Source organism: Tamandua tetradactyla, chromosome 1, assembly GCF_023851605.1.
Source record: "Tamandua tetradactyla isolate mTamTet1 chromosome 1, mTamTet1.pri, whole genome shotgun sequence".
NCBI lineage: Eukaryota > Metazoa > Chordata > Mammalia > Pilosa > Myrmecophagidae > Tamandua > Tamandua tetradactyla.
The window spans coordinates 4841088-4855130 of NC_135327.1; the positions used below are offsets into that span (position 1 = coordinate 4841088).

General features: G+C 34.9%; 1 protein-coding gene across 7 annotated transcripts in view; it reads right to left on the reverse strand.

Annotated features, from left to right (window-relative positions):
- NCOA3 (nuclear receptor coactivator 3) overlaps positions 1–14043 on the reverse strand; it is a 161382-nt gene that overhangs the window by 139952 nt on the left and 7387 nt on the right. The gene's annotated exons all lie outside the window — the stretch shown is intronic.

The following is a 14043-nucleotide window of genomic DNA, read 5'->3' on the forward strand; positions in this document are numbered from 1 at the left end:
AAAAATGGACAGCACAATACTACCTAATTGTAATGTAATTATGTTAAAACACTGAATGAAGCTGTATCTGAGCTATAATTTTTTTGTTTGTTTGTTTTTTTATATATATTTTTTTTGTATTTTTTATTTTTATTTTTTTCTCTATATTATCATTTTATTTCTTTTTCTGTTATCTTGCTATTTCTTTTTCTAAATCGATGCAAATGTACTAAAAAATTATAATCATACATCTATGTGATGATATTAAGAATTACTGATTGCATATGTAGAATGGAATGATTTCTAAATGTTGTGTTAGTTAATTTTTTTAATTAATAAAAAAATGAATTATAAACTTTAGAAATTATATAGAGTCTGGAGTCACAGACCTTTCTTTAGCTCACTATAAATCAGACTATTTGGAGTTTTAACTAAACCTGAAAGAATAATAAAATAGTTGCCATTTTTTGATCACTTAATATTTGCCAGATACTTGGTTAAATGATCTAATATCTCAAAACTTGGTTAATAAACCCAGAAAGATAGACTTTATATTCTCATTTTATAGACAATTAAGTTAAGGGGTAGAAAACATAACCAGCTTGATCATGGCACCACTAATAAGTGAAGAGGCTTGAGTTTGAATCCAGATCTTCCTGGATTGAAAAATATGCTCTTTCCATGATGTCATATACTAGACAAATTCTTAACCTTGTCACAGTGTTATTTATATTAGTATAACTAGAATTCGTTTATAATATGCACAATGTTGAAATAATAAAATTCCATTTTTAAGAGGAGGGAGTTGTAACAGAGAAGACAGGATTCAACAAATGAGTAGTACTACTGAATCATTGTATTGATATTTCTTTTTAGTCTTCTGCATATTAGAGCAGCTAGAAGGAAATACCTGAAATTGTGTAACTATAACCCGTACCATACTTTGAAGTTTGTTCTATAATTACTTGCTAAAACGTACTTTGAAATCTATCATTTTTGTATATATTTCCCAATAAAAAAATATTTACAACATTAAAAAAAAAAAAAGACTGATACATGGAAATGTAAAACAGTCTAACCACTATGGGAAGCAGTATGGTGTCACCATATGACCCAGCAATTCCACTCCTAGGCACAGAACCAAGAAGAACTGAAAACAAGGACTCAAAACAGATACTCATATACCAATGTTCATAGCAGCGTTATTCAAAATAGCCAAAAGGTACAGACACCCCAAATGTCCAACAACAGATGAATGGGTAAACAAAACATGGTACATTCACACAATGGAACATTATGCAGCAGTTACGAAGGACTGAAGTTCTGATACATGCTACAACAAAGATGAACCCTGAAAACATTATGCTGAGTAAATAAAATAAGCAGGGCAAATTAAGGACAAATACTATATGATTTCATTTATATAAAATATCTAAATATAAAAAATTCATAGAGACAGAAAGTATTGGTAAGAGGTTACTGGGGACAGGGGAAGAGGGAAAAGGGAGTTGTTACTTGGTAGGTCTAGAGTATTTGTGAATGTTGGAAATTGCTAAATAATTTTAAAAGCTACATAACATGCAGAAAAAATTTCAAATTTATATAGCTAATCAGCACTCAAGGAGATGGAGTGTAACTCCCCACCCCTTAAACCGTGACCCTCTTACAAAAAGTACAGTATAAAGCAGGGATGGAGCGTGCGGAAGGTTAGGGGCCATGAAGGTAGAGAAACACTACCTCAGCCGGTGCTCACCGTCCAGAACAACAGCGATGAGCCACATGTTTACGTATTCCTGCTATAATATGACAAAAATATTTTACCTGCGGTCACCTACCCATGACACAACCTTATTCTTACTGTAATAGAGATATCACATAATTCCAATAGAGGGACATGCTACAAAATAGCTGACCAATACTCAAAACACCTAACATCCTCAAAAACAAGGAAACTGTAACATCAAAGAGGAGTCCGGGAAACATGATGACCAACTGTAATGTAGTATACAATGTATGCAATCCTGAAACAGAAAAATGACATTAGGTTAATACTAAGTAAAAGTAAATAATGTATGGACTTTAGTTAAAAATGCATCAATATTATTCAGTAATTCCAACAAATAAATGATACATAAGATATTAATAATAGGGAAAATTTGCTGTGGAATATATGCTGTCTCATTATTATATTCACATTTCTTCTATAAATCTAAAATTGTTCTAAATAAAACATTAAAAAAAAAACTACTGCAGAAATGAAAAGGCAGACCACAGACTCAAAGAAAATTTTTGCAAAATATATATCCAAAAAAGCATTTGAATTTAGAATACACAAAGAACTCTTACATCTCAGTAAGACAATCAACCCAACTTAAAAAGAGGCAAAAGAGGGTGCATGGATAATTCAGTGGTAGACTGCTCATCTACCACGTTGGAGACCATGCTTTAGTTACCGGCCCATGGACCCAAAAGGAGGCAAAAGATAGGAGCACACGCTTCACTAACATGATATACCAATGGCAGCTAAGCACAAAAAAAGGTGCCTAACAATAAGTCTTTAAGAAAACTCAAGACCACAATGAGATACCACTAAATGACCACAAGAATGGCTAACATTAAAAAGACTGACCGGGCAGGCAGCAGTGGCTCAGAGGCAGAGTTCTTGCCTGCCATGCTGGAGATCTAGGTTTGATTCCCAGAACCTGCCCAGGCCCAAAAAAAAAAGCTAACTGACCATCCATATCAAGTTCTGATGAGGACGTGGAACAACTGAAACAATCATAAATTGATGGGAAAATACAAACTGAAAGAACCATTTTGAGAAACAGCTTGGCTGTTTCTTAAAATTTTCCAATGTTTAATGTATACTTAGCAACTAACCTAGAACATTCCATTCCTAAGTATTCACCCAAGAGAAATGAGAGTATGTATCCATACAAAGCCTTATACATGAATGTGCATAGGAGGGCTATTTTTCATGGACAAAAACTGAAAACCTAAAAGTCCGTGAAAAGGTGAACAGATAGACCAATTATGGCAAATCCTACAACAGAATAGCACTAAGCAATAAAAAGAAATAAACTATGAATGTATGTAACAACACTTATGATTATCAAAATAAACTACACAGTGAAGGGGGTCAGACCCCTATCCCCACACACAAAAAAAGTGCATATTCTATAATTCCATTTAAATAAAACTCTAAATAATCCACACCACTCTGTAGTGACATAAAATGGATCAGTGATTGCCTTGGAATGGACTACAAAAGGATAGGAGGAAACTTCTGGAAGCAATAGATATCTCCATTACCATAACTGTGGTGATGGAGCCACCAAGTATATACATAAGTCAAAACTAAAATTGCCAACTATCCAAAGAAGAATTACCTCCAATACTGCTCAAATGCTTCCAAAAAAATTGAAGAGGAGGGAACACTTCATAACTCATTCTATGAAGCCAGCATCACTCTAATACCAAAGTCAGATAAAGACATTACAAAAAGGAAAATTACAGAGCAATATCCCTTCTGATTAGGAATGTAAAATTCCTCAATAAAATACTAGCAAACCAAATCCAACAGCATAATAAAATAACTGTACAACAAGATTAGATGGTATTTATCTAAGGGATGCAAGGGTAGTTCAATGTAAGAAAATCAACTAATTTCATTAATAGAATGAAGGGGAAAAACAAAATACATGATCATCTCAACTAATGCAGGAAAAGCATTTGCAAAATACAGCACTCTTTCTGATAAAAATACTAAGAAAACTAGGAATAGAAGGAAATTTGCTCAACATGATAGAGGGTGTGTATGAAAATCCTACAGCTAACATCACACTCAACAGTGAAAGAATAAAAAGCCTTCCCCCTAAGATCAGGAACAAGACAAGGATGCCCACTATCACAACTGCTATTCAACAGTGTATTGAAAGTTACAGCCAGAGCAATTAGGCAAGAAAAAGAAATAAAAGCCGTCCAAACTGGAAAGGAAGAAGTAAAACTTTCCCTATTGCAGATGACAGGACCTTATAAATAGAAAATGACATAGAATCTAGAAGAAAACTATTAGAGCTAATAAATGAATTCAACAAAGTGGCACAGTACAAGAGCAACACACAGAAAACAGTGGTGTTTCTATAAACTCGTAATAAACATTCTGAAAAGAAATTCAAGAAAAGTAGTCCATATACAAAAGCAATTAAAAGAATCAAATACAAACATACCTCAAAGATAGCACAGGTTCAGTTCCAGGCCACCACAATAAAGCATATAAAGTGAATCACAAGAATTTTTTGGTTTTCCTGTGCATATAAAAGTTATGTTTATACTATAATATAGTCTATTAAATTTACAATAGCATGTATAAAAAAACAATGTACATAACAAAATGTGACAGAGGCACAAAGTGAGCACATGCTATTAGAACAGTATCACCAAGAGACTTGCTCAACGCAGGATTGCCAGAGCCTTTAATTTGTTAAAAAAAAAAAAAAACCCCAAAATATCTGGCAAGTGTAATAAAATGAGATACCCCTGTATCTAGGAATACATTTAACAAAGGATGTAGAGGACTTGTACAGAGAAAATTACAGAACACTGTTGAAATAAATTAAATAAAACCTTAACAAATGAAAGGATGCTGCACGTTCTTTGACTGGAAGACAAACTATTGTTAGACTGTTAAACTACCCAGAGTTTATAGATTCATCACAACCTCAATCAAAACTCGAAAGCCTTCTTTGGGTGGGTCACGGTGGCTCAGCAGGCAGAGTTCTCACCTGCCATGCTGGAGACCCAGGTTTGATTCTCAGTGTCTGCCCATGCCAAAAACAAAAAAAAGCCTTCTTTGCAGAAATGGAAGAACCAATCATCTAATTCAATGGAAAAGGCCAGGGTGCCCTGACTAGCAGACACCATCTTGAAACAAAGAACAAAGTTGGAGGACTCTGAGGTCTCAATTCTAAAATTTATTACAAAGTTGTAATAATCAAAACAACATCGCAACTGGGATGAGTGTGTAGTTCAATGGTAGAATTCTCACAGCCAAGCATGACACCAGGGTTTGATTTCCAGCTCATGCACTCCCCCCCCCCCCAAAAAAAGGGAGTACACGCAACCAAAAGAATCAAATATCTAGGAAAAAACTTATCCAAGGATGTAAATGGCCCAAATTCAGAATACTCCAAAACATTGCTAAAATGAGGGGGAGGGAGGATAAGGGGTGTGGGATACATGGGATTTTTCTTTTTTCTTTTGATTTCCTTTTCTGGAATGACGCAAATGTTCTAAAAATGATCATGTGATAATGCACAACTATGTGAAAATATTGTGAACCATTAATTGTATACTCTGGATGGACTGTATGATACATAATGATATCTCAAGAAAAATATTAAAAAAAAAAACATTGCTAGAAGAAATCAAAGCCATAAATAAATGGAAAGACATCTGTGTCATGGATTGGAAGGCTAAATGTCATTAAGATATCAACTCTACCCAAAATGATTTACATATTCAATGCAGTCCCAATCAAAATTCCAACAGCCTACTTTGTAGAAATGGAAAAGCCAATTATCAAATTTATTTGAAAGGGTAAGGGGCCCTGAATAGCCAAAACACCTTGAAAAAGAAGAATGAAGTTGGAGACACATATTCCTGACTCTGAAGCACATTACAAAGCTACAGTGGTCAAAAGAACAAGGGACTGGCATAAAGACAGATCTACTGATCAATGGAATCAAACTGATCAATTGATTTTCAACAAGGCTGCCAAGCCCACTCAACTGGGACAGAACAGTCTCTTCAACAAATGGATCTCAATACCCAAAAGAATGCAAGAGGATTCCTATCTCATACCTGTACAAAAACTAACTCAAAATGGAATAAAGACCTAAATATAAGAGCCAGGATCATTAAACTCCTAGAGGAAAATGTAGGGAAGCATCTTCAAGTTCTTGTGGTAGGTACTGGTTTATTAGATCTTACACCCAAAGCACAAGAAACAAAGGGAAAAAATAGATAAATAGGACCTCTCAAAACTGGATGTTTATGCTTCAAAGGACTTTGTCAAGAAGGTGAAAAAGCAGCCTTCTCAATGGGAGAAAATTTTTGGAAACCACATATCCAATAAGGGTTTAATATCCAGAATATATAAAGAAATCCTAGAACACAACAATAAAAAGACAGATAACTCAATTAAAAATTTGGCTGAATACACGAACAGACATTTTTCCAAAGAGGAAATACAAATGGCTAAAAAGCCCATGAAAGGATGCTCAACTTCACTAGCTGTAAGAGAAATGCAAATCAAAATCATAATAAGATATGCTTTCACACCTACTAGAATGGCCACTATTAGACAGAAAATTACAAGTGTTGAAGACGATACAGAGAAATAGGAAGACTTATTCACTACTGGTGGAAATGTCAAATGGTATAGCCACTGTGGAAGTCAAAGTTTGGCAGTTCCTCAGGAAACTAAGTATAAAACCATCCTATGATCAGCAATCTTGCTACTAGGCAATTACTCAGAAGAACTGAAAGGAGAAACACAAACAGACATTTGCACACTGATGTTCACAGCAGTATTATTCACAATTGCCAAAAGATGAAAGCGACCTAAGGGTCCATCAACCTAAGAATGGATAGACAAATTGTGGTACATACATATGATGGAATATTATTTAGCTGTAAGAAGGAATGAAGTCCTGATGTGTAAGATAACTTGGATGAATCTCAAAGACATTATGGTAAGTGAAATAAGTCACACATAAGGACAAATATGGCAAGATCTCATTAATATGAACTAAATATAATAGGCCAACTCATGGGGTTAATATCTAAATATAGGTTACCAGAACACAGAATGAGGATAGAAAATGGGGAACTGAAACTTAATTTGTACAGATTTTTTTAATAAGGTTGACTGTAAACGTTTGGAAATGGATAGAAGTGACGGTAGCACATTATCATGTGTGGACATAACAGCACTGAATCATGTGTGTGATTGTGGTTGAAAAGGAAGTTAAAGGTTCTGTATATCACTAGAAGGAAAGCTGGAGGATGAAACAAGGGACTGCATAACAAAATAAACCCTGCTGGGGATGATGAAGATTGTTAATAATAAAAACACAAGAACGTTTTTCCATTAATTAGATCTACTGTATGTCACAACTACAAGATGTAATAATAGGGAAGTTATATAAGGGGTAAAAAAATACACCTAATGCAAACCATGGACGATAGTTAACAATAACATCTTCATTTTCTTCCATCAATTATAACCAAGGTACCATACTGATGCTCATTGTTAACAACATGGAGTTATAAGGAGGCGGGGGTAGGGTTTTTCTTTCTGGAGCTATGAATATGTTCTAAAATTGACTGTGGCAATGAAAGCACAGCTCTGTGTTTACTGAGACCCACTGATTGTATACTTTGGATGGACTGCTTGGTCAGTGCATAAAACTAAATTGGGGAAAAAAAAAACAGTATAGTACTGGTACAAGGACAGACACAGACTAATCACAGAATTAAGAGTTCAGAAATAAAACCTCATATGTATGGCCAACTGATTGACTAAAGTGCCAAGTCCACTCAACAGGGAAAAAATAGTCTCTTCAACAAATGGTGCTGGCAAAACTGGATATCCATATGCAGAGGAATGAAGAACTTCGACCTCACACTATATACAAGAATTAACTCACAATGGATCAAAGACCTAAATATAAGACCCAGACTATATAACTCCTAGAAGAAAATATAGGGAAACATCTTCGGGACCTCATATTAAACACTGTTTTCACAGACTTTACACCTATAGCACAAGCAACAAAATTTAAAAATAGACAAATGGGACTTCATAAAAGTTATAAACTTTTGTGTAAAGAATTTTATTATGAAAGTAAAAAGACAACCTAACAAAAAGGAGAAAATATTTGGAAACCACACATCTAAGAAGCGTTTAATATTCAGGATATACAAAGAACTCCAACAACTCAACAATGAAAAGACAACCTAATGAATTTAAAAATGGGCAAAAGAGGGTGGTGCAATGGTGGCTCAACAGGCAGAATTCTCATCTGTCATACTGGAAACCCAAGTTCAATTCCTAGGGCTTGCCCTTGTTAAAAAAAAAAAAAAGAGAGAGAGAAAAGAAAAATGGGTAAAAGATTTGAAGAAGCATTTCTCTAAAGAAGATACACAATTTGCCAGGTAAGTGTTAGGGAAATGCTAATCAAACCCACAATGAGGTATCACTTCACACCTATAAAATGGCAATAATTTAAAAAATGGAAAATCAGTGGCGCTGGCAAGAATATGGAAAAACAAACTCTCTTACATTGTTGGTAGGAATGTAAAACGGTTCAACTGCGGTGGAAAACAGTTTAACAGTTCCTCAGAAAGTTAAGTATAGAATTACCATATAACCCAGCAATCCCCCTTTATAGGTATATACTCAAAAGAACTGAAAACAGGGATTTGAACAGATATTTGCATACCAATTTTCACAGCAGCATTATTCACAACAGCCAAATGGTGGAAGCAATGGAGATTTCTATCAACTAACAGTGCCCACCAACTAACAATCAGATAAACGAAATACAATAAACAGTAGAATATTATTGAGCCATGTATAAAGTTTCATAGCTGCTAAAATAAATACCATACAATTTACTGGTTCACAGTTGCAAAACCTAAAGGCTTGCTTCTACCCAGAGCTGGTATCTTCTGAGCTGCCAATCTCTGGGGTTTCTTGGCTGTTTCATCACATGGCAATGTACATGGCAGCATCCATTTTCTCTGTTCTCTTTCAGGTTTCACCAACTTCCAGCTTCTGGCTTCTCCTGTGCCTTCATCTTCTGTGGCCTTCTCTATAAGGCCTTAACTGATAGGATTAAAACCCATCCTGGTTCAGTTCGGTCATATCTTAACTGAAGTAACCTCATCAAAAGGTCTTCTTTACAATGGGTTCATGCCCACAGGAATGGATTAAGATTAAGGACATGTTTCTCTGGGGTATATAACTCCAAGCCACCACAAACTGTAAAAGGGAATGAAATTCTGATACATGCTACAATATGGAGAAAACTTGAAGACATCATGTTGAATGAAATAGACCAGACACAAAAAAGCAAATATTGGATGATCTCACTGATATGAAATAATTAGAATATGCAAATTCTAATTATTTGTAATGCCACCAACTGGGTCACCAGGGGTGGGAACACAGAGTTATTGCTTATTGTTTGATTGAGATGATGGAAAAGTTTTGGTAATTGATGGTGATGACAGTAGAACATTATGAATAGAGTCAACACCACTGAACAGTATACTTGAAAGTGGTAAAATGGGAAATTCTGTATATAAGTTATCAGTATACAAATTTTTAAATCCTAAAAAAAATGCAGGGCGGGCCGCGGTGGCTCAGCGGGCAAAGTGCTTGCCTGCTATGCCGGAGGACCTCGGTTCGATTCCCGGCCCCAGCCCATGTAACAAAAACGGAGAAACAGAATACAATAAAACAAGAAAATGTTTAAAAATGTTTCCCTTTCTTCCTTCCTTCCTTCCTTCTATCCTTCCTTCCTTCTCTCTGTCTAAAAAAAAAAAAAAAAAAAAAAAAAAAAAAAAAAAAAAAAAAAAAAATGCAGGGAAATAACTCAAATGTACATTTTAAATATATGCAGTATAGCGTCTATGTGTGTGTGTATATATATCATGTAAAAATTTTTACTCAGTAAAAGTGAATAAAAGAAAAGAAAAAACCAACTATAATGACAGAAAGCAGATGAGTATTTGCCAGGAGTAAAAAGGGGACTGATCACAAAGGGGCAAAAAAGAACTACGATGGAAATGTTCAGTATCTTGACTCTAGTGGTAGTTATACAACAGTCTACAGTTGTCAAAAACCCAAAGTGCAAACTTAAAAATGGTTTAATTTTATTATATATAAATTTCACCTCAATAAAGTGGATTTTTTAAATAAAAATGCATACCAAATGCTATAAGTACATTTAAAATATCTTTAAACACACTGAGGCAGTTTGAAAATATTATGTACCCCAGAAAAGCCATGTTTTAATTCTGACTCAATTTTGTGGAGGCAGTTGTTTCATCTAATCTTAATTCAATATTGAAGTACAGTAACTTTTGAATAGCTATCTCCAGAGAGATGTGGCAAGCCCAATTGTGGGCATGATCTTTTAATTAGAGATGGGACTCCACCCATTCCAAGTGGGTCTTGATTAGTTTATTTGGAATCCTTTAAAAAAAGGAAACATTTTGGAGAGAGTCAGAAAAGACAGGAACTTCCAAAACAACAGACACTTCACAGCAGAGATGACACAGATGCAGACACGTGGAGAACAGAGATACAGATATTTGCAGATGCTTGGGACCCAGCAGACATCACATGAGATTGGTAAGTAAGCCAGAATCTGGAGAGAGCCAAGGGAAACCAAGAGAGGAAGGACAGCCCAGGAAAAGCAAAGTGAGGATCCCCCCCACAGGAACAGAGGCTGAAAGGAACGGAGACCAGGAGCAAGGGACCAGCAAGTGGCAGCCACCTGACTTCCCAGCTGACAGAGCTGTTCTAGATCCATCAGCCATTCCTGAATGAAGGTATCCTCTTGTTGGTGCCTTAATTTGGTTATTTTCATATGCTTAAAACTGTAAACTTATAACTTATTAAATTCCCCTTTTTAAAAGCCGTTCCAGTTCTGGTATATCGTATTCTGGCAGTTTGCAAACTAGAACACACACTAAAAAAGAAACAAACTATATAGTCACAATTTATTGGAAACTACCAGTTTGATATCCTGATACTGCAGTGCGTTCATTTTTTTTAATGTTAAAAATGAAAAAGAAACCATTTTTTTAAAAAAAAGAAAAGCACTAGAAGAAAACAGGAAAAGGCTTCCTAAATTTATCGAATCAAAAAGTCTACTATCACAACATATTACCCAGGGATTAGAGAAACAGGCATTCCCATACCCTCCTCCTAACAGATTTGTAAAGTGATATTACCTTTATAGGGAGTAAGTTGCAAGACCCAATTTTTAAATTCACAATCTCTGACCCAACATTCCACTTAAAGAAATACATTACATTCTAATATGAAGAGAAAGAATGATAAAGAAATATGTATGAGAGTATTCACTTACAGCTTTGTTTGTAATATTGATACAATGGAATACTGTGTAACCATTAGAAAGACCTGGGCAGAGTTCTGTCTGCCCTGCTGGAGACCCAGGTTCGATTCCAGGTGCCTGCCCGTGCGGGGAAAAAAAAAAAAAGTATACACAGCACGGAATAAATAAGGCTTCTGAGTCCCAGTTATGCAGGTGTATCCATTTTATTAAAACTCACCAACTATTCTTCTGCACTTTTCTGCAAGTGTGTTGTATTTCAAGATAACATTTACCAAAAAATTGGGGGAGAAATTCAATAAACTTAAAAGCTTTTAAGTATACGTATATACAGACTTGGACTAAAATAACTGATTAATCTGGACAGGGGAGGGGAAGGTAACTAGGAGACAGCAGTACAGGCTGGCTTATTTTTCCACTGTCTTCACTTTTGAAGGTAGTTTACCTTTTGATATTTTGAACTTGTCCCATGTATACCTGTTACATATTTCAAAACATTTTTGTTTGTTTGCTTTTAAATTGACCATTTGAAATGCACCTCTTTAAGAGCGAGGATTTTCTTGATACCACAGAAATAAACTAGAGGCAGAGATGAATTTAGGTTCATTAACTTTTCATAATCCAATTTCAAATTTTATATTCATCACAACAGTCTCATTCCCACTATCTTTATAACTGGTTAACAGTATAAATTTCAACCTAGAAAATAAATTTGTAATAATAGAATCACTTTTTCTATTTTGAATGCGGTTCTGCATAAAATTTCATTTTTTAAAAAATTCTACTGCCAAGAATATTTTTTAATATTCTCACTCTTAAATGAGATAGTACATATTAAGCACACAACACTGTGCTGGCCCTCAGGCATTCAAAACCTGCTGTTATGGGCGGGCTACAGTGGCTCAGTGGCAGAGTTCTCGCCTGCTATGCTGGAGACCGGGGTTCGACTCCCAGTGCCTGCCCATGAAAAAAAAAAAAAAACCGCTGTCATTACTTTCACCTTATATGTAAAATATGAATGAGAAGATGAATTAGAACATGAAGAGAAGAATTTTATTGGGAACAAGGGAATGGGAAAAGCAGAGTAAGAGACACTTAACAGCAACTGAAGTAAAAAAATACAGAGATAAAATTAAGGAGATGTCTTAAATGTAGTCCTCAGGAATGATGGAACTGTACATTTATGAAATTACAACATACATTCTATATTTATCCTGCTGATCTCTTTGATGTTTTAAACGTTTCTAAAAATGGTTACATAAATCGTATTTTTAAAAATCTGTGGAAATGTACTTATTTTCCAAAACCTTAATTCAGAACCTAGAACAAAAATTTATATCCTGTCTTAATTTCTTAAAACACAATACAAATTTCAAAAGGTTTCTACAACTACTCGAATTTCTATCTGAATTAAATGGACAATAGGAAAAAAAAATTAAGGAGATGGTGCTGGAACTGTGGATTAGAGTCAGATATTGAGAGGCTTTGAAAATTCCATAACTCTTCAACAATGAAGAATGATGCTAGATTTAAATTTCAAGTAGCCAAGCAACCTGCTGGGATAATTTTTTTTTAAATATATAAAGAGAAACAGGGACTCTCATGAACAACTGGTGAGACTATAAATTTAGCATAGTCTCTTTGGAGAACACTGGGAAGGAGCCATTAAAGTTTTAAATATGCATTTCCTTTGATTCGGAAATTCCATTTATAAGATTTTTATACTAAGATTACACTTACCAGCACACAGATCTACATGTAAAGTTCAATACAAGATAATTCAAAATAGTAAAAAACTGAAAATAGCAATGAGGAACTAGCTAAATAAGTTATGGCAAATCCATCCATAAAATGGAATACTATGCAGTCTTTTAAATATGAGGATCCCCAAGTTCTTTTAAGTGAAAATAGTGGGAGCCCATTATTATTTAATTAAATTATTTAATTAAAAATAAACAGGGGGGCGGGCCGCGGTGGCTCCGCGGGCAAGAGTGCTTGCCTGCCGTGCCGGAGGACCCCGGTTCGATTCCCGGCCCCAGCCCATGTAAAAAACAAACAAACAAACAAAATATAATAAAACAAGAAAATGTTTAAAAAAAAAATGTTTCCCTTTCTTCCTCACTTCCTTCCTTCCATCCTTCCTTCTTTCTCTGTCTTTCCTTCCCTTCCTCCCTCTAAAAAAAAAAAAAATAAAAAAAAAAAATAAACAGGGAAAGAAAAAGAATAGGGAAAAAGAAATGGAAGAGAAAGGTACATAATCATATGTACAGACTATCCTCTAACAATAGTGGCTTTTGGGAGGGGTAGCTAGGGTAGACGGAGCCTTACTTTTCATGGTATACTTTTCGTACTGCTTAGATTTCATCATGCATATGCCTTATTCTCAATTTTAAACATTGACAATTGCCTACCATAATTAAGCACTATAGAATAAAACGTGAGAAAGAAAAGATTAGAAGCAGTAATTAATTTCCATTAGATCTATTCCATCTCCTTCATGAAGCTTCCTTAACAACCCCTGTTGAAAAATAACCTTTTATCCCTCTGAACTTTTGAATCACTTATTTATGCTGCTGCAAATATTTTTTTTCAATTACACTTATTTCTCAATTTTGTTACAAGGTCCTGAAATCACAAAGGACCTTGCCTTTAATGCCTACAATACTTAGCACAATTCTTTGAAGAACAATGATAACGAATAAGAAAAATGTGAACTTACCGAAGGACTGTTCATTCCTAGGGCAACTGGAAAAATCTGGGTATACTGAAAAGTCCAGACATGATTTACCTACTCTATGAAGGAGACCTAGGTCCCAAGCAAATCCTAAGGACTCTTGATTTTGTCTCAACTTCCAGGCAGAAAACTCACCTGAGAGTTAAACTCTAAAAACTTTCACATCCAAATACCAGA